This window comes from Parus major, chromosome 2 (genome assembly GCF_001522545.3).
Source record: "Parus major isolate Abel chromosome 2, Parus_major1.1, whole genome shotgun sequence".
Classification (NCBI taxonomy): domain Eukaryota; kingdom Metazoa; phylum Chordata; class Aves; order Passeriformes; family Paridae; genus Parus; species Parus major.
The window spans coordinates 44,314,094-44,336,444 of record NC_031769.1 but is presented as its reverse complement, the minus strand read 5'-3'; the positions used below and the strand labels follow the sequence as shown (position 1 = coordinate 44,336,444).

General features: G+C 41.2%; 1 protein-coding gene across 1 annotated transcript in view; it reads left to right on the top strand.

Annotated features, from left to right (window-relative positions):
* Positions 1-3,639: 3,639 nt before the first annotated feature.
* Positions 3,640-22,351, top strand: part of TRAK1 (trafficking kinesin protein 1) — a 121,739-nt gene continuing 103,027 nt past the window's right edge. The window contains exon 1 of the mRNA XM_015617393.2: positions 3,640-3,766. The gene's annotated coding sequence lies outside the window, so the exon portion shown is untranslated. The remainder of the gene's footprint in view (positions 3,767-22,351) is intronic.

The window sequence follows — 22,351 nt, the reverse complement described above, 5'->3', positions numbered from 1 at the left end:
AAGTATCAACTGATAAAAAATCAGCCAGAAGTACTTACATTTTTAGTTTTCACGTGCTCAGTGAAACAACTTGCAAGAATCTGTGTTTTGATATTCAGTTAAAAGCAGTGACAGCTTTATAAAAACTATCATTTAAATGAGAAACGATGTTGTACAAGCAGTGTTATGCAGACACTTCATAGATCTTTTCAAAGGATTTGTAGCATTACTTAGTTCATGCTGATATAAAAGTGTGAGAAAGGGGCCAGTAACACCAGGTACCAGCAGGAATAACAAAAAGAGAAAGCACTTTCTTCTTAACTCTGTGATATAGCTATTCAGAAACACAGGGTACGTTTTAGAGATTTTTTTTTTTTTCTCTCCAAACACTTGTTAATGTCTTCTGGAATTAATTTGTTCTCTGAGATTAAAATCGTTCACCCCACAATCACAGCTGCAATTGGAGTCTTCAGCTGGCAAACTAATCAGAGATTTCTTAAACTGGTTTCAAATGCTTTTAAAGCTTTTATTGTATTCTTTGTTTGCTTTACAGGGCCTAGAAAGGAGGTTCTGTGGACAGCAAATGGTGAGGAATACAAGAAAAAGAACAGCATGTTCACTGAAAAGTACATTTGAAAGATGCTGTATTTTACCAGGGTGTATATAAAGTCTATTCTAGAGATGTAATCAAGGGAACAAAATTGAAAATGAATATGAAACTATCATGTGATGATAATATCATATATGATAAAATGAAGAAGAGAGAGGAAATGGAAAAGATAATGAAAACAGAAAGAGAGCAGAGAAATCTAGGAAACTTTTTGCAAGTATTTGGTTACCATGTCAATTACCAGATTTGGAATTATTAGATGGATAAATTGAGCTGGTGATAGAAATGCAGTGGAGTATGCTTACATGTACTATAGCACTACACAACCAAAAAATCATCAGGAGGATTTGGCATAGCACCACCAAACAATTGCTACCATGTCATATGACCAGTGTGCACATGCACACCTTTCATGCAAGGGCCTGGCAATACCAAAGCCCCAAGTTCTCTTTTCTACATACTGTGTTTGGGTGTAAACAGTGCGTGTCATTGCCATTTCTCCCACTGTGAAGGACTTCTGCTCACTTTAACAAGAGTCTTTTCAGTCTCAGCAGTACATCTCAAATCCTTGTTCCTTACAGACGTGACAGGTCAATTGGTTCCTCTCAATAAGAAACCTACAACCATGCACACTTGTTTCTCGCTGTTGGTGTGGATATTCACTTTTCTACTTCCTGGTTTTCCCTCTGCCTGCCTTCTCCTTTTTTTTTTCCCCTCAGCATTTGATTTTTTTTCCTGGGCTGGATTCCAAGGTGCTTCTGTTTTGTGTCTTCCTCTGTTTTTCTGGAACTGAAAGCTCTTTTTTTTTTTTACCCCTCTGCTTCTCATTTATAGTGTGTACAGCGCAGAGCAAACTCTTGTTCCTCAAAATTACTTCTCCTTCACTGTTCAGACCATTAGTCCTCACTGCTGCCTCAGCCTTATGTTACACATTATAACAAGTTCCCAGCTGCTGCTCTGGGGCTCCATCCACCTTTTGCAACCTCCCAGTCTTGTTTCCTTTCTTGTGCAACCTCTGTCATTCATCTGACTTCATTGTTAGCTGTTTCAGTATTAATCAGAAAACAACCCTTTTTTTAAAGCCTCCTGATTTAGCTTGCTCACTGGCAAGGGTCACACATATTCAAGACCAGGCACAAAGGGAGCAATGGGAGAACTCAGATAAGGGTGAGAAGTTGAAGGCACCAACCTTTTTAGTGATACTGTGCTGTTAGACTTCTTAGCAGTAACATGAACTTTCTATTTTAGGGAGGATTTAGATGAGACTACTGAGATGATTTAAGAGCACAAGGTTACCATAGAGGTGGGCCCCTCTCCTTCCAGACTAATGGTTTAAACTCATCTTTTGTGCTCCTGATATTTCTATGATGTTAAGGTCAATCAGTTCAGTTCACTAACAGGGCAGAAAACCGACAAGAATACAGTTAGTTCTGTGTGAGGTTAGTAAACTGAGTCACCCACTGAGGAATCCTAAGGAACAGAGTCAGCCCTTGGGAAAACGAGGAGTGCCTGGCTCCTCCACAGGAGAAGTAAGGGGAGAGCAGCGTGCTCCTGTTGGCAGCAGCACCAAGCTTTTAGGTTGACTCACATTCCCCATTTAAATCACTAGCAGGTGATTTGATCTGTAGACACGCCTGTTCGGACGGCGGCTGCCTGAGAATCCTGTTGCACTTGCAATATTTCTTCTCTCTTTTCTGTCACCCAAAAGCATACATCCCCATCTGGAGTTCTCTTTGTTTTCGTCTGTGAAGGGTTGGATGGTTTCTTTTTATGGGTTATTCGGGGTCAAGCCCTGAATTCATTTACACTCTCTGGAGGTTATGCCACGCTTCTGGAATCCTGTCACCACCAGCAAGACTGCAACTTTTTTTTTTTTTTTTCTTTTTTTTTTTTTTGTCTTACCAGCTGTAACCTTGAATGCAACTCAATTCCTCTCTTGCCGCAGACAAAAACAATCAAGCCTTCCTCCAATAAATAGTTCCGTGAGCTGCAGATATATGAACTCCTGTTTTTTTCTGTCTTTTGTTTTCTTTAATAATTATTACGTTTATCACAGGATAAGTTTGGAAGGGACCTCTGGATGTCCAGCCCACCCTGAGCTAGAGCAGTTTGCACAGGGACGCATCCAGAAGGGTTTTGAATGTCGTCAGAGGGCAACTCCACACTCTTCCCAGGCAGCCTCTTCCAGTGCTCTGTCACCCCCGATGTAAAGAACTTCCTCATGTTGAGGTGAAACTTCTTGTGTCTATGGTCACTTCTCCTTGTCCTGTCGCGGGACACCACCAAAAAGAGTGGAAAAGAACTTGGACTTGAGACTTTTCTCTGTATATGGGACATTCATAGCAAATCTTTTCCTTTGAGGATTTTCTGGTGTTTAATACATCCTGTAATCATTCATACCCTCTCAGCCAGGTCGCTTGTGCGTGTCCCGGGAGCTGTGGGAGCAGTGCCGGCCAGCGCTGCCCGTGGCCGCGCTCGGGCTGCTCCTCACGGCGGCAAACCTCTCCCGCCGCGGACATCCTTGTTCCCGCTGGCCCAGCCCGTCCCGCGGCAGGGGGCCGGTTGCCGGGCGACGCTCGGCCCCTCCTCCGCGGCAGGGCTGGGCCATGAGGTAATGGCCTCCGGGGGGCGGGAAAGAGAGCGCTGCGACTACCGAGCCAGCGGCCGCCGAGGTGGCCGCCGGCGGCGTTCTGTGCCTCCCGCCCCTTCCTGCTGCCCCGCCGGCGGCGGGCGGCGCCGCAGCCCCCGAGGTGTTCGTGCCGCTCCGCCTCCTGAGGAGGCTGCGCGGCCGCAGGAGCCCGGCGCCCGGCAGCGGCGGCGGAGAGCTCCCGGCAGCTGCCGCACGTGTGCTGCCGCCCGGCCGGAGGGGTTCGCAGCGGTCCCCGGGCGCCGCTGGAGAGCGGGGAGCTGGAGCGGCGGCGGCCTGGCAGGAGAGACCCGGGAGGAGGAGGGCACATGAGGCGCCGGCAGGAGGAGGGAGAAGCAGCAGCAGCCAGCCGGCCACTGCAGCCCCTGCGCTCTGCCCGCCCCGCTCGCCGCGGCCTCTCAGCGGCGCGGGCCGGGGGCGAGCCGTGAGGGGGGAAGCAGCCCGGAGGTGGCCGCCGCCGGCAGCGAGGCTCCCCCGGCCCGCGGGGGCGCCTCCGCCCGCGCCCCGCCGCCCGGGGGGCCCGGAGCGGGGTGAGTGCGGCGCAGGGCGCGGGGGACGGTGCGGGGCGGGCGCGGCGCGGGCGGGGATGTGCGTCGGTCCCCCTCGGCCCCAGGTGAGAGAGCGGGTGCGCGGGGCGCCTGCGGGGGCCGCGGTGCGCAGGCGAGGCCTGCAGCGCTCGCCGGGCAGCGGAACGGGGGCTGAGCAAGGTGCAGCCGCTCTTCCTTCTCCTCGGGCCCCTCGACCTTCACAGCCGGCTGGCTCGGGGGCGGCGCTGCGCTTGGTTCTGCTGCCTGTGCTCTTTTGTCCCTTCCATCCCCTTAAAGGAAAGAAGCACATGAGTGGAATTGCGTACCGAAGGTCAAGAATCGCTCGCAGAGTTGTGACTCTCCATTATTTACTGCTGAACTGCTGCTGTTCTCAGATACTAGGGCCCCTGCATGCAGAAGTAGCTTTCCAGCCATCACAGGGGGACCTGCAATTCTGAGTCGATTTCTAAAGCTTTGAGGATTATGGATAGCTTTTGGCAGTATTCTGCTTTTTAAAATTGCTAAAATACTACATTATGGCTTTTAGCAAGTTTGAGATCTTGGTGCCTCTTTTGGTTTGCATCTGAGTGTTTTGAAACTTCATCTAGAGGTGAGGTTTTTTTCAGGTAAAATTAGGCAAGAGTTAGGAAATTTCCAAAGAAATGGAACTTCTGTTAGAGAGTGGGAGCTAGGATTCATGTTCTTCCTCTCTCCGACTTCAGGAGAAGTCTCTGTGCAGACACTTTTTTCTGCCTTGGAATCTGTAACCTTATTTGAACCTTTCAGTCCGCTGAGATTAAGTCGTGGGTGTAATGGTTTTTGCAATCAGGAAAGCAACAATAAAAAAAAAAGCAAACAACAACAACTAAAAAAAATAAAACCAAGCCAAACAACAGTTATGATGACCAGTTTGCCATATGTGCCTGTTTTGCTGCTGATGTGTACACAGTTGCATGTACTGTTTGTAGTGCTCTGGCTTCTGCCTGTGCTGGAATTACTCTGGGTTTAAACATGCCTGTCCTAGTAGGGTTCTTTTGGAGTTACCAGAAGAAGCCTGGAGGGGAGGGAGTGTTGTCTTCAAGCCCAGGTACTGTGCCTTCTGTGAGGCACTGTAACATATTTTAACTGAGTCAGAGCAACCTGTGATGACAATAAGAAAATTATATTAAGCCATTAAGCTTACTTCTGTTTTTCAATGAGCATAATTGCAAGGGAGGAAAACAACGATGGTAAAAATCCTAATGGAAAGCAAGCTTTTAATGCGATTCAGCTTTTAATGTGAACTACTGAGTGAAGACCAGACAGCTGTATGAACAGACAGAACAGAAAGAGTTTAAATTTCTGTTGAAGTAAAACAAAAGTTTCAGTCAATTGCATGAATGAGATCCCACTTGTCAGTAGATTGAACTGCATGATGGATGACAGTAGTGGAAAGAAGTAGGATCTCTGAATCTAGTGCAAAAGAATCCCATACCAGACCAAAATCATCTGTTCGTCTTTTATTCGTTTTTATTCGGTTAGGAACAAAAAATTCATACTGGAACCTGTTCTAGAGCACTGGGCTCAACAGAATGTCAAGGAAGCATTAATGTTATTAGGCACATGCATTTATATATGTGGTGCCCCAGGTTTGATATGTGGGTGCTTAAAATCTCAGTGAAATATCCAGCTGCTGTAGCAGTCTCTGAACATCTGACAGGTTTAATCCAGAGTCCTGACTAATGAGGCAGGACCAGGATGTGATGCACAAGTTTTGCCATGGATATTAATGGATGTTAACTTGGCACTCCAACAGCTTGTGGTACACAGGTGAGAGGTGGTAGGAGTGAGAAAACTTGCACATACCAGAGAGCAAGATTAGGTTGGAAGGATTTGCCTGGAACTGATGGGAACTCCCGTTGTTCCTCTCTGCTGCAGCGCATGCCTGAGCTCCTTGCTGCTTCACACGTTCTGTCTCCTGGAACAGATTACCAGCTGCTTTTGTAGAAGTGATTTGATCCTAATCTTTCAGTGTGCTCTAAGGATTTTATTTATTCTTTAGCCAATCTGCTTTGGGATAGAATAATGAGATTAGTATTGCAGAAATTAGTGCGGGTTAAATACTTTTGTTTTAAATGTGTACTTGATCAATATTATTTTTTCTTACTGTTATTGCCACTGAAAATGAAAAATGCTAAAATTTCCTACTCTGTCTGCTGTGATAGACTGCAAACTGAATGCAAGATACTTTTTTTTTTAATTTTATTGATAGCTCTGTAGAAAGGATTCTCAGAATGAGTACTACTGAGGCGCAGTGTATGAGTTACATTTGTTTGGAGTACATTTCTTTCCTAAGTCTTTAAAATTTTGTTGATTTCCAGAGACAGGGTGGTTTAGTGCTCTTACTGCCAGAACCAGAAATAACCAGAAATAATATAGGACATAATTTGTTTGGGGTTGTTTGGATGTTGTATGTTGTAAGTGATACTCAAGGTTGGTGGTTTCTTGTTAATTTGCAGAGAATTGTGTATTCTTTGTTTAAAATGTTGAATCATATAGCTTTCCCTCTGCCTCAGTTAAAATGAGTACCTGCTCTAGTAAGTTTCCAATACTGGGTACTTAATTGGTGTATCTTTGAATAACCCTGTTTTAACTCTTACAAAACTGTCATTTGACTTCACACACTACTTATTTCCCAATACTTCCATATTAATGCAAGAACAGCCAAACCGGTAGAACTGGTCTGTATTACTGGCAGTCGTGATAACCACAATATGGAAATACGAACTGTGCTTTTGCCTGTTGGTCAGAAAAATATCGTTGATAGCTAGACTTTTACAACTACTTCTGTTTTTATTTTTGAGCTATTCCTTTTCTCCAGATGTACCTGCCAGTTCTGCCTCTGTAAGAAGCTTAGTGTTGTCACCAAGACCAACATTAAAGGATGTTTACATGCTTAAATTGCATGTAAAATGACTAAAGGCATACTGGCATCATCCCCTGTGATGCTCATGTTGTTCCTTGATTCTGCTGGGAGTGAGATTGTCACTTGTGTTCTTCAGAAAGGCTGTGAAAAGGAGCTAATTCTGGTTAGTGACTGCACACCAAGTGGATTTCAGAGTTATCGTAAAATCATAGTAAGTAGGAGAACTACTTTCTAGTCACTAAATGACAGTGATGGCATGTCAGTTGTAGGCAGCTGTTACTTTATGAAGCTGTGTAAGGTTGGACTGTGAAACTGGTGTGTGGTCTGCAGTGTCTCTGTTGTTAAGGTATGTGTCCCTGATCATGTATGTATCATTAGAACTCCACAGGCAATACCACTGACACCTTGGAATGCTGCACCTGTATGGAGGGCTCAATTTTGTGTATTCAGTTGTGGGGTCAGTGCTACTGGAAAGATAAAAATCTTGAGAATGAACTTCCTGTTAACATAGGCCTTCCAAGATACCAGTTGGTGTCTGATTCAAAGCCTTCCTGCTTACTCTGTGGTTTGACTGAGATAGCTGTGAGTTTACAAGCACTTTTATTTTACTTTGTAGTGAATAGCATGATGTTTCCTAAGTAAGTTTCAGGAGTTCACTGATACTATTCTTTGTTTAAAACTGTCCTCTATTTGAACTTTGAATCATCAATACTTCTCTTTTTATTGGAGCCTATTGATTATGGTGCAAAAAGTCCTGCCATATAGTCATTCTGCTTATGGTTGACCAGCTAAGAGGCTTATTGATACCACAAGCAGATTAGCTCAGAGATAATTCTTAGATTCAATTATGTTGGCAGATTTGCTTTAGTTAAATCAGTGAGTGGCTGTACTGGAGTTGATTCTTTGCCTTGTCTTTCAGCTTCTTCAGGATTGTCTAACCTTGTTTTCCATTGGATGCTGAAAACCCAAATGAGACTGCTGCTCTATAACTATCATATTTTTTTGTGTGTGCATTGGGGTTTTTTTTGGTAATGATACTGACAGATTACAGTTTTGGAGCCCTGTTGGTTTTGCTTGTGTGTAAAGCAGAAGTTCAGAACATTGTAGCAGAGTATTAGAAAGAAGGAAGGAAATGTGGGAAGGGCTTGGTTTAAAGGCCCTTGCAAAGTTTCATTATTGGCTTGTTTTGACATTAGACCATGCTGCTGCCCAGAAGAGCAAATTTTCCCATGGCTGTGTATCCCCTTCCATATTATGTTGCTTGGAATTGAGTCCTTGATGCAGGCAAGAGATGTTTTTAATGTTTATTTTCAGATTGACTGTCCTGGGCAGCTGAGCAGCTGTTAGCAGGGAGCAAAGGAAGCAATAGTAGTAAGTGGATGGGACTTTGGTGTCAGGAGAGGATAGTCTCTAGTGAATATGAGCTGATTTTGAAACTGCTGCACTTCAAGCTCTAATATAACCAAGACTAGTTGTGTGTTGGTAGATGAGATGCTGAGGCTGGCAATAACTTGCTGCATATTTTTGTGCTTATGGCATGTTCTTGGCTCTGAGCACCTGTATGAACAGAAGGAAGAAATACTGAGCTCTGTAGAAAGGTTGCTTCTTTGGTGGATCACAGCGTGGTTAAGATTGGAAGGGATTTCTGGAGGTCATCAGGTCCAACCTGCCTGCTCAACCAGGTTTGTCCTAGAGCACTTGGCACAGGTCTGTGTCGTGACAGTATCTGAATATCTCCAAGGCTGGAGACTCCATTGCCTCCCTGAGCAACCTCCGTCAGTGCCTGGTCATTCTCAAAGGGAAAAAATGTTCCTGGATGTTCAGAGGGAACTGCTTGTGTTTCAGTCTGTGCCCATCACTGTGATCCTGTCACTGGGAACCACTGAAAGAGTCTGGCTCTGTCCTCCCTCCCTGCAGGTATTTATACTCATTGAGGAGATCTCCCTGAACCTTCTTATCTCCAGTTATCAGTCACAGCCCTCTCAGTCTCTCCTCATAGGAGAAATGCCCTGATCTTCTTTCTCTTAGTGGCCAGTCACTGTCCTTTCTCTAGTATGTTCATCTTTTTCTTGTAGTGGAGAACCCAGAACAGTACTGGACACAGTACCCTAGGTGCAGCCCCACCAGTGCCAACTACAGGGGCTGTCTCTTATACACATCTAGCCAGAACAGTACTGGACACAGTACCCTAGGTGCAGCCCCACCAGTGCCAACTACAGGGGAGAGATCACCTCTCATCTAGTTTCCCAATTAAAGCCCCTGCTCTGCTATGTAATAATTCCATGCTTCAAACAGAACACAGAAAAACTGCTCATCATTAGTTTTCAATGAAGTTTAATGCTGAGATGACTTGTTCCATTTTTTAACAGAAACCAAAGGTTAGGAAAATGTTCATACAGTGGAAACTTTTATAGCCTAGAGAGGAAGAATGAAAACTATGGATACACTGAATTAGTTACATGTGCCTCTTAGAAGAGCTTCGTTGTCTACTGCAAATTGGAATCAGTCAGTGCATTTTTGCATTGTATGTTCATGTAAAGACTAAATTTCATGTTTTTAAAGGCAGCTGCTGGTAATGTCATATTAGAATCTAATTTCAAGCAAATCAGGACCCTGTATGAATTATGGTCTGACAACAGCCCCAGTTTGGTGTTCTAGGGGGACTGAAGTGCAGTCTTGTTTCAAGAGAGGGGTATTTTTTAAAAAAAAATCTCATCAGTGTCTGCTATGGGAAATGAAGACTTTTACTGTCCTCTAATGTTTATGTAAGTGGAGCTTGTGTTACTAACAACATTGCCTGTCCCAGAAATCCTAATTTCACTATCAGATACTGCACAGTTGCATACTTCACAGGGGAGCAGCAGACATTCCTCTGCAGTAAGCAGAAACCTTGCAGTTCAAATCTGTGAAAACCTATTGCCACAGTGAAACCTGTAAAATTAGCAGAATTGGAAGGCATTGGAACAATATCAAAATCCTTAGACTGTCCTTTAAACCTGTTTAAAATGAATTTTTTTTCTCTGCAGCTATGTCTGCTCATTGTAGCTATTTCTGAGGAGGTACTAAGTGCTGTTGATGTGGAAATTTATGAGGTGGAAATCAATCTTCTTTTTAATGTGTGTTTTTGCAATAGATCTTCTGCTGTAGTCACAAATGACAGTGCTGTCAGAAGGTAATTGTGGGCTTCTGTTGTGTTCAGGTGATACTGCAGTAATGATCACTTCCAGGTATTTATGGAGGGGGTGGAGACCGGAATGAAACAAAAATATTACCTTCTTGGAGCCTTTGGTCTTGTGATGAATTCTGCAAACCTGCATGTATGAAGGCCATATTAAGATCAGTCCTTTATGCCTGTATTTCCTGAAGGTCATGTATTGTTGTCAGGTGGTAGATGAGCATTTTGTGGCTTGACCCCCCAGTGAGCTGTGACTGACCTGAGAACCATGCTTCCTATATAAGGCAATCTCAACTGAAAAAGCTTTGTCTGATTGTCTGAAATGTTTGTAACCTTTGGTTACTCTTGTATTTGCTTATGAGAATTTTACCCTGTAGAGGCTTTCTCAAAAACTGTGGTTTTGCAAGACATCAAAAGCCATTAGAATGAAAAGGCTGAGAAAAGTTAAATATTGTGTTTATCTGGCTGAGTCCTTTGTCCCAAAGTCCGGAGAGGCGTGTACTGTCAAACTATTGGATGTATGTTTTGCTACCTTTTTTTTTTTTTTTCTGCAGAAGACATTGATTTCTCCATGACATTCACTTGTACTGCTTTTATCTACTAAATGTGGTTTTGTTTAGGAACTGTTGTACCTCAGGCAAATGCAACTTTCCTAAATACTCTGCCCTTTAACATTGCAAGAGCTGCAAAATACTCAATGCAAACTTCTAATGAACTGAGTTTGTTTCAGCATTCATGAATCACAAAAATCAGTCTTCTCTTACTTTGCAATGGATGAAGGGGGGGGGAGCAAGATCAAAACATCTGAGGTAATTCAGGGGGTCATGCCAGTACTAGAATTAAATCCAGTTCTTGTGAATCTCTGTTAAAGGCTATCAGTCTCTTGGTGTCAGTGGATTGGCACATTCTGTAGCTATTTAGGGCCTGACAGGGTATGTGAAACAGGCAGCAGCCTCAGTAGACATGTGTGCTACACCTGCACTTTTTTTTTCCTACATTACTAAGGTTGATAGTGTGCATTACTAATTCTCTTACAAAAGAAAAATTCCAGGTGGCCCAAAAGACTTTCCCTGAGGAGTGTACAACTTGCTCAAGTAATTTGAGTGCCTTTTACAGAAGTTAAACACATGTGTGGTAGATGGGTTGTGCAGAATAAGATGGTGCTACTTCTGCAGTAGTTATTTTAGTAAAATAGGTGGACAGTTAAGCTGACAATGGGATATTGCTATGAAAAATATCAGTGTTTGAAATGGGAGCCTGGTTTTCACAGGCTGGTAACAGAGCACTTCCAAGATATCCAGTTATCTCACTTTGCTCACTGATGAATGTTCAAGGTAAGTCAGTCTCAGTTTCTTAAGCCTGACTTACTAACATTCACCCTCCAAGAGTAAACACTGCACCCATTTTGTACTGTTTATCAGCTTTCAGAGGACACCTGCTGTATGTTGACATAAAGGAAAAAAATTGTAAGGTTTTCTCATTGATGTCCCTCTGTACTATTATACTGAATAGCAGGAAAGAGAGGGGGGAAATATGATTCTTGACTTGGAAAAAAGGACAATAATCTTCTTTGTTTTGTTCATGGGGGTATTACTGTCTTTAAAAATATAAATATAGATAGCTTTTATGGAGTGAGTAATGTATTAAATCTAGAAATGTTTGTATGTAAAGGCAAAGATCATAACCAAGTGTAATTTGAAGATAATAAACATAGAATTAACAGTTTACAGTGGTTACCTAAGTAATGAAGAGCTGCTCAGCCCTGGTGGAAAAGGCAGATAGATGTCACTGTATGTTGAGTGTAGATCCTGAATACGAGAATGGATTTCTTAAATACAGTGTACATTATTTTATTATGATCTTATTTCACTCTTAAAGGAATATTTAGAGTCTTATTCTTGCTCCCAAATGGTTGTTGAATAGACCTGATGACAGGAAATTTATCATACTTATAGGACTTTAAATGATATATACAGAGAAGCTCTGGATGCCCTGTTCCTGGAAGTGATCAAGGCCCGGTTTTATGGGGCTTTGAGCAACCTGGTCTAGTGAAAAACATTCCCACCCATTGCTGGGGTTTGGACTTGATGACCTTTAAGATCCCTTTCAACCCAAAATATAGCCATGAATTGTGACTATGAATGTTCTGGAGTTTTTATCAAAAAGTAGTGTGAAATGCATTATGTTGATCTATGTGAATATTTACAGTAAGAATTAAGAACTGAAATCAATTTCTTATAATTGTTAAAGCTGATGCTTCTTTAAAAAAATTTCACATGACTTGTAAATTGGTCTTTAGACAGAGGTTAGGTTTCAGTTCAGGTAGGAAAAGCTGTGCTTTTAAATAGTCCTTATTGTTCATCACAGTTAACGGTTCATCACGGTTTTTCATTTTAAAAAACCTTGGGATTGAAGCTGATCTTTCTTCCTTTCTACTAGCTAATAATGGATTATTTTTTTGATTTGTAAATCTAGCAGATTTAAGATTAAGAGCTGCTCTTCCAGTAGGTATGAATTCAACAAGAAAGATGTTTCTTGGCTCTTCTGTTGCCAGTCAGCTTGTCAGCATCAGTTTTGCATGGCGGTGGGATTCATCTGGGCAACCAAACATCATCTTTTTTGCTGTTAAGTCTTGGGTTGATTGACACTTGTGTAGGATCTGTAAATTCTTTCTCTGTGCATTCACCTAGTGGTGTCCCTGAGCCCTGTGGTGTCAAGATTAAGCATACACAGCAGTTAGTGCACTGATGGTTTTGAGTCCCACCAAGGATTGCGATTTTCATGGCAATGAAGCTTGGAAAGATGCATTGCAACACCAGTATTTGAAAACCCACACAGCTGAAGGAAGCCCAGTGCCTGTGAGTGATTTGACACCCCCATCTCCTTGGCTTAGCCTTTCCAACCAGGCTGCATTCCTGATCACATTGATGTGGAGTGGTAGAAGCACTGATGCCTCTGTCAGGAAAAAGGAGCAATAGGGATATATGGCTTCAGGGTAAGTGTGCAGTGGGGTGATAGCGTGCTTTCAGGACAGCCTACACTAATATTAGCTAGAGGTGCCTGAAGGCTGTGTTTCTGTAACCAGATTAGCCTGGCTCACAGTTTGCCATCTCTGCTAGGATCAGTCCTGCCTTGTCCTACCAGCTGTGTGTTGTACCCCTTCGTTCACACATCTTTCCTACTGGCTGTTAGCCCCTGGGAAATAAGCCAGGGAGGGAAATGGAAAAACATGGCTTGAAAATTTGGTTAGATTTCCTTAGTTTTAGTTTTATTGCTAGCTTGCCTTTCTTAGGGAGTTAGATGAATGGTGGAGATGGCAGAAAGGCAACTTGAAGGAATGTGCAGGCAAGGCCAGTTAGTGTTTAGTTTGCTTTAGGTGGGTAATACCACTCCTTATATTCAACCTGTGGGCATTATGTTATATAGGTCTCTTTAAAAATGAGAGTTAATTAAATTATGTAGGTCTCTTTAAGAATAAAAGTTAATTCCATCAAAATGGAATAATTTGTTAGTTATGTGGGAGTTTTTGTTTTGTGGTTTGTTGGGGTATTTTTGTTTTGGATTTTTTTTGTTTGTTTTCTTTTTTAATAAAAGAAAGCCATCAACATCATTTTAATAGTCTTGGTTAGCAGATTTGCACTGGGAAGATTGACTAGCCTGTCCTGTCTCTCTTATCTTTTAAATTAGCACTAATTAGTTTGTCAAGAAGGCTTAGAGGAAATTCCTAAATGCACCTAGGAGCAAGCCTATTGTTTTGATCCTATGACCAGCAGGAATAACTTGAAGATAAAACATGATATAATATTGCGGTGGGAGAAATGAGTAAGAGGAAATAGGAGGGGCTGCATAGTCAGGAAAATGATCAGTTAACATGACTTGCTATAGCAGATCTAAAACTGTGTTCTTTGTTCCTCGGATCTTTCCCTGTAAAAGGTAAGCAAGGAGTTACGTGGGCAATAAAAGTTTTTTGGGTGGGTTTTTTTTTTTTTTTTTTTTTTTTTTTTTTTTTAGTTTAATGAACCCTTAGACTGAACAGCTATAAAATACTTATTTCAAACTTCAGATATTGGGTAAGTATGAACAGAGCTTCAGCCTGTTATGGCTCTGATGTAAATCCTACAACAGATAATTACTCTTCTGAGTGGGAACTAGCTGTTCCTGATTGCCCTGATATCTAACTGGAACCTGTTGTTTGTGATAGAAGTCCTGTAATCCAGCAGTGTGCCAGCTGGGAACTGAGTATATGTGAAGCTGAAGAATGGATTTTGGGAGGGACTGCTTTGGGCACTTCATTGTTCCCTACTATAGTCCATTACCACCAAAGAAATGAAAGGAATTTGGGATCTCAGAATATTAAGGCATAGTTTTTCTTTAAGGGAGGGAAGACATTTGATAGCATCTTTTATGCATTCTGAAATTTTGGCTAATCTACTTTTATTCCTTGTTTTTATTTGTTTCTTTTTTTCTTTTTTTTGACCATACTTTTTCTCTTTGTTTTGTATGTCAGTTGTTACAGAGTTTCCTTTATCTCCTTATTTAAAAGAGCTCCTACAGAGAAATTCACATGCCTTTTTTTTTTTTTTTTCCTTTGCATATAAATTCTTATTTAAGATTTAGCTTTTAAAAGAAAGCTGAAACCCAGATAACTATTTTATAAGTTTCTTTTCCATCTTTTCACAAAAGATACCAAGAAGTTTTTGTGGTGACCAAAAGAAGTTGTGCTACCTAACTGCATTGCGTAAAACCTTCATGAAGTGCCTGCTAAAACTGACTTTAAAAAAAGCATTTCTGAAGAAGTGGATTAATTAACATTTTGGAGAATAGATTTTAATAGAAGTTGGAAACTGGGATATTTAGAGATGTAAATGCCTGTCCATTATGAGAAACAGAATATGGCCCTGTAGCTCAGGAATGATTCCTTGAGTAAAGTCCAGGTCATGAAGATGTGAATTATTGGTGTTAAGGGGGTTGGTTGGTTGATTGCTTTTTGTGTCTTGAGAATTATCTTTCCTCTTTGGGAAATAATTGCAGAAGACAACAAAGTGAGTGTAGATTCAGAATAGTTTGCCACTTATACTCTGTAATGCCAAACCCAGACTTGAGTCACAAGGGTTAAACAGGTTGTTACTTGTTTCTTTCTGTGTGAAGATCCCTCTTACCCTGCCTGAAGTGAAAAAATGTGGAGAAGGAGAAAGGAGTGCTGTTGGGTGGGTGGGTGTGTTTTGAGGGTACGGGAGTGGAATTTGGAAGGATCATGAGAGGACATGATGTTTGGTCCAAATGGCCAATATTTTGTCTTGGAAGTCTATATTGACCTCTGAGCTTCTTGCTTTTTAATTAAAAACAAAACAAAAAAGCCCAGTATGAGATACAGTAGGGTGACCTGGCTAAGTATAGGTAGTACATACAGTATACCAGCTGTGGAGGTTAAGAGTGGAATCCTTGACAGACTCTGGAATCCTGGACACCTCAAATGTGTCTCTGAATTAGAGTCTCCTGGATCTTGCATGCTGCAGTTTAGGGACCATGTCAAAATGTCAGCAGCTGCTTCCACATTTGTGGTGTTGACAATATGACCTTCAGGTTAAGAGATCTCTGCTGACGTGAGCTGCACCCAGTGTATGTTTGTTTTACTCTATTTGGAGCTTTCCTAGTTGCATACTTCCAAATGACCACAAAGCAAACCAGAGCATGAAATAACTGTCTTTTGCACTTGCAAGAGGCTCTTCTAATACTTTAGCACTGATGCTTCCACTTTTTTATTGAGCCCTGGGGTATAATACTTTGTGGTAAAGCACATGTGCAGCTTAAATGAGAAGAAGGTAGGAAGGGAACAAATGTATTTCTTGGCAACACTGTCTTTGAATTAGTTAACATTTGTATCTGGAAGGGTGGGTTTGCAAGTGGAGGAGTTTGATGGGAGGTGTTTTAAACAGGAGGGCAATTTAGTCTCTCAACCTGTCTCTGCTCAGTGCTGGTAAATGCAGCTGAGCATAGTGATGCTGCCTTGGGTTTTTTGTCCAGGTTTTGCTTCTTGTATGCAGACCATGTTCAAGTCAGGACAAAGTTGCAGTAATGTGAGTGTGCTATTTGCTTCTGTTGACTCTTTTTTTTTGACATTGATTCAAGATGGGGATAGCAACTGGCACAAGATACATAGTGATATAGGTAGTTATTGCATGGTGTGTACTTTAAGAGCTTGTTACTCTTTGAGCTACATTTTGCCAAGTCACTTTCACTGGAACCTGTCTCCTCTTTATATAAAATGATAGCTGGTGTGAGTCAAACTGTAATTCTGAATATTAAGGCTGTTTCAAGTAGGGATCTGTCTCATTAATCAAGTTTAGTTGTGGCTTGGAAGGTCTCTGGTCTACTTCATAATTGCACTGCGATCTGATGTTATTTGTGAGCTTTGTGATGAGTTTATCATGTTAGAACAGCTCCACCATCCACCCCTGATTTTGGGCAGACTGTGCGCAGCATTACTGTCAGAGACATATTTCCAGAGAGATGGGAATCAGGCCAGGCAGGAATTATTACAGGTTGTGATAACTGTGTCTATCAATGACTGCACTTTGCAATTATACAATGTTTGCATTGTGTCATTCTTTGTCCTATGACAGACTTATTTGTCTTGCACCCCAGCCTGGAGCTTCCTGAATAGAAAAATACAACTTCTGTCAGGACAGCTGCTTAATAAAGGCACACGTTGAAATACTCAGGAAGAGAAAACTGTGTTCTGGGAAAATTACAAGTTACTGAGAGGAAGGACATAGCATGCAGATGGGCTAGAAAGCATGCAGGTTATGATTCCTGGCCTTTTCCTTATCAGTAGCCCAATCTTATGAGTAAAGCAAGGCTGAGCACCTGGAAACTTTATGCAGATATAATAGCATTGGCTGCAATAGTGCAGATAGGCAGGGTCAGTCTCTTTGAAGTGTGGAAGTAATAACCCACATATAAAGACTCCTTGTCTGTACCTGCTTTCTGTCACAGAAGACTTGTAGCTACGGCATATAGCACCAGAAGCAAGGGGGTGAAAAAATTTGGCTTGTAGCAAGTGAGTAGCCAAAATCTGGATACAGCAGTAGGTATGTACCTGCTCTAAACCAGCAGTTTGGGATGGCTTACACAGGAGAACTTTGTTAGTTCTGCACATTGTTTTGCCTCTGAGAGCTTATGCTTTTATTGTGAACATTGGCCCCTTTCTGCCAAGTTGAAGGACATCGTGTGTCTCATATGTGGCTACTGTATCTGTTACACCAGCGACAGCACAGCAACAGTAGACTTCTTTAATGTGTCTGATGTCAAATTTATTTTTAAAAAGCAGTGTAATTCATTACTGGTGCCAGCTCAGATATTTGCTATGTCCACAGTCAACACTTGCGATACAGCTGTTGCTGCCATTGCACAGTAAGCTCACCAGTTGGAGTATAAAATTGAAGGAGGTTTTTCTTTGCAGTCAGAAGTCTACAGCATAACCACATAAATACAGCCTTCTGTTTTATGTGTTATATATATGTATATGTATGTATATGTTGTATAGTTGTTGGAATTAAGAATTAATTTGAATTAAGAATTTATGGTCAAACTGATGGTTTTTGAGGCTGTATTTTTTCTTTCTCTAGATACTCTTGTGCTGCAGGTTTTTGTTTCTCCATTGATGTAGTTTTTGCTGATGTTTAGACTTTGAAAAGGTGGGGCAATTCGCCTAGTTCCTTAAAATAGACATTTTTTCACATTCAAGTCAGAAATAAGAGCATATGTGTAGTTTATTGCTCAATTATGGTTTTGTTTTAAAAATGCTACCTAGAATGTGTATTTATCTTAATATCTCTAAGAGGAGTTACAGATCAGGTAGAGGGTAGTAGATGGAGTAAAGCATGTAACTGATGCATGACTGCAAATGTTTCTCACAGACAAATTGATTGCTGTAGCTATGCTGGTCTAGTGTTTTGTTCTTTCTCAGACTTTTGTGCTTTTTTATAAAACTAATAAGTAACATGCTCTGTATTTTCTCTTTTCTTTTGTTGTTCAGTGATGTGGTACAAATTAAGAACGATTATCTGCTAAATGTCTGTTCTTTTGAGAGAGCCAATATTGTTGGACAGTGTGGGAATTTACAAAGTGTTGCCTTTCTCTGCTTTTGGGATTTTTCTCCCCTCTCTACCTCATGAGAAACAGGAAAGAAAACATTTTCTGGAGAGGATATTAGTGTCACATTGGCATTTTAAAGTAGTCGGATTAAATGGGTTGTTCTTGGAATCTGGAGTTCAGTGTTCTGTCTGTTGTTACTGTGGATACAGCAATTTGCTAAAGTAGCCACCTCTTCATGCTTTGCCAGTGACTAAATGTGCCTTTCACGGGTCCACCTGCACTCCTTATGTTAAACTGAACTCATGCCCATTGACTGCTGGAATCTACCTACATTTTTTTATAGATGAAAGAATAAAGGGGGCAGAGTGTGGACTGAAAGGAATGAAAGTCTCAGAAACACCCACCCAAATATTGCTTTCTTTGTTCCCATCTTCACAGAGTTGCATCCTTTGGGCATGGAAAATCATAGACATTTTACTAAAACATCTGGATGATAAATACCTCTTAGTGCCCAATGCTGACTCTGTGTGAGCTTAAACATAGTTTCATATTCTGAATTCTGTGCTCTACTGGATTTTTTTTTCCTCCTTTGGAATATGGGTTTTCTCCTTGATAAACCAGCACTTTTGAACATGTTTAAAAGCAAGCTTTTAAACATTCATTTGTAAGTAAACTAAATGGAATGTGGAAACATTCATTTGTAAGTAAACTAAATGGACAGGAATGAAGATAGTCCATGAGTGTACTGGAAGAAAAAAAGGCAAAAAATAACCTCTGTAATACAGTTAAATGCAGTTTAACATTTTAGGTTTCTAACTGTGGATCCCGGATATTTGCAGTTATTTTGTTGAGGAGCTTCATTTTATTGGAATAATGCTAAACTGGAGTTCAATGAAAGGAGTGTGGGGAAATCTATGGAAACTGTGACTGTTGAAAGGCTTAAAATGTAAGGATTTCAGCTTGCTTCTGTGTTGGTTCTTTAGCAAAATGCAAATTGAGTTAAGAATGAATGAACATGTCCAACCCTTGAGGGTTTCTGTGCTTTGCCTGGATTGGGGGCCAGAGTCAGGAGTGGCCACATGAGTCTGTGCTGAGATCATTAGGGTGAGGACACCAGCTGTGCTATTATTAGGGGTTTTAAAGTCCATGGCAGATGTTCTTAGGCTCTGTTCCAGCCCCCACATATGGTGCAGTGGAATACATGGAAAAAGAAATTCTGACAAAATGTTTTCCCATTCAATGGATTTTTAATTTTTTTTTCCCCCCTGTGCAGCTGGACAAGATATTTACGTTAACTTGAATGTATTAAAAAGCAGTTTGAAGTATTTGAAACAAGAACAAAAATTGTGTTCATATGAGAGTAAATACAAGTGCCTTCCTTGAAAAGGAGGACTTGAGGATCTAGCCAGAACTCAAGTTTGGAAGTGCACGTGTTTTGCCATTTAAGTATTTTTTTTTCTGTTTTCCTTACCACTGCCATTTAGACAGGACCCTTGTTGGATTACTTTTTGTGTATGTGTATAATGCAAAGCTGTACCTGCAAAGATATTGAATGATGGTGATGAGACACAAGAGAAGATGTAATAAACACTGAGCAAAGAGTTATTAATAATGAGATTAAAGTCTTTGAACAGAAATATTGGTTATTATGTTATGGTGATACAGCATATAGCATGAACAAAAGCATGGTTTTTCTTTTTGTTGTCATAAATGTGTGTCTTGTTTTGAAGGTGTAATTTATTTTCTCTCTGGAAATAACTTAACCTGTTTAAATACCCTCAAAATATAAATCACAAGCTGCTCTGTGGAGTTCTTACATGCTCTGTGTTGTACAAAATACAGAAGGGAGGTATCTGCCAGGAAGATGCAAGTCTGACTTAATGGCAGATCAAAAGTATATAAGGGGCTGAAGAATGCAAACTATTTCTAATAGGTAACAAGTATGTCTCTATATCTCATGTGTTACAGGATTTTTAGCCATGGAAGTGTGTTGTTGCTAAGCAGAACGACAAATGTTTAAACAATTCTCTGTACATCATCCTTTCAGTCATCAAAATATGAGGTGTTTTTTGAATTAAACCAGCTGAGATGGTGCATGAGCTGCCCTGTGTTGAGCACAAAGGGAAGAAAATGCAACACTTAAGAAATTTATTATTTGAGTTTCTATGTGTCCATCTCTCAGCTTCTGAACTCTATGAGGCAGTTTTCTCATACAGAGCTTTTTAGTATGATTAAGGAGAAAAGGACCCAAATTAAGCAATCTAACACACAGTTCTTATTGAGGCTCTTTTACATGCATTTTCTTTGTGCATGTTTGTTGCTGGATGTTAGAAGAACAGACTATACCATTAATGAGAAAATGTAAGTACTCATTCTCTGCATTGTTTTATCTGACACCAAGGAAACAGTGTGGGTGACCTAAAGTTTGTTTTTGGTTTTCTTCATTCTTAAGTCAGTGAACTGGGCTTTTAATCAAATGCTCTGATGCACTTGTAGGTGCATATTGCTGATAAGGGATATGTCTCTAGGTCTAGTCTGAATGTGATTTCTCCTTCTGATTTCCCTATCCCCAAACTGTTAATCTTTCTGCCTCCTGGTGAGGGTGCTATTTTAAACCACTTGAGAGTCAGGTAGTTCTTCAGGGTGTTTCCACAATATGGTCTAAAAGAGCTAAGTGCATCTGTGTACCGCACTGTGGGGAGCAAGGAGGTGTGACCCCAGAAGTCTGTGGTGGTTGATGTGGGTGGGTGCTGTTCTACAGCTTATACCTGGTCATTTGAGAGTACTGCTCTGTGCCTGCAGCCCAAGTAAGCAGGACTGTGTGCTGAAACTTGTGTGTTGATAACTCAAGTTGATAGCGGTGAGTAATCGCTTGCTATTTGAGTGAGATTGTGACAGTCCACACAGTCACTTAGCTCCTATGAAAAGAACAGTTTCTCCTGTGTTACTGAGATTACAGTGTGGGACCAAGAGAAAATTTAAGAGGATTAGTCATAGCATGTTGCATTAAGCCTGACTACTTAAGCAGAAGGATTTTTTTCCTGAAGATTATTTTGTTGGTAAAAGTGGGAAAATTTGGATCTTGATGAGCTCCAGAGGCTTGTTTTGAGGCCTGGGGCAAGCAAAGTCCTGATGTGTTAACATGACTGGTTAGAACGTGTTTTTCTCAGGCAAGAGGTGAACTATGACATATGCATGATAGGAAGAGATTGAGCTAAATGTGCTTGTGGTATTAAGCTTGCCTTCATAGGTGGTTGCCCTTGTTGGACTAGAATTGAGTACTGACATAGCTTCTTACAGTATCAACTGCTAACTGAAAAATAATTGCTTGGATTAAAGTGGCTGAGTCTTGCACAGTCTTGCACTGAGAGTATTAAGCTTGGGTCAGCTCCCCCCTCTTCCCCCAGTTCTGAACATTAGCAGCCTGTTCACTTCTTTGTACATGAGGTGGGAGGAGATAAGGAAGATTTGTTATAAACACATTGCAGAAATGTGTTTTCCTCTTTGAAGGATGTGCTTAGAGGAAGCAGTTGCACTTGTTAAATCTTAACTTCCAGGATGCCCTGCAATCACTTAGCTCCAGCGATGCCATCAGTGATGTTGGTTCACGTAACCTCTTTTGGTAGAAAGGCTTCCATGCAATGGGTTTGAGCTGAACAATTGACAGTTACATTTTAATTTCTCTTTAACTCTAGATTGCCTTAGACGTACAGGTCCCTCATGTGGGTGTGTATCTTTGTGGGTAGGTGGAGCAAAACCCATCCTCTCGCTGAACATATGTTCCAAGTCTCCTCTGTGAGAATGTACAGGAGCCCACTAGTCAGTTTTACTTCTTCTTCATCCTTAATCAGTATAATGTAAATAGTGTGGAAACTACTATGTTAGAGGTATATGTGTATTCACTTTATGAAGGCTCATTTTGCTAATTGACAGGTTGATAGATTAATGCATACTCCTTGAGTGTATTGAAAATGGACTGTGGATTTGTTTGTTTACTTTTTTTTTTTTTTTTGATAGCCTTCCCTTCCATAAGCTTGACATTTCCTTTTTATTGCTATCTTACAGTATGTTTCTGCTTCAAGTAAGCAGTAGGAAGAGAAATCTGTTCTAAAATGAGTGAAGTTCTGAAGAAGCAGATCTCCCACTCTCTCTCCCTCGTCCTAGTTTAAAATTAGATCTGCTGGCCTAACAGGAAGGGGCTTACATTTCTTGCTCATTTTCCAACTGTCAAGCAGAGCATGTAGTCATGCTGAACAAAGCAGCAGCATTCCTGGATCCTTTTAATGATGTATTCAGAACTCCAGTGCCTCCTGATTTAATGAGTACAGTGAATGTATTCACAACTAACAAGAGCGTGCTCATTAAACAGCAGTAAGTTAACTGTCCTATTCTCTTGTAGCAATCCAGTTCA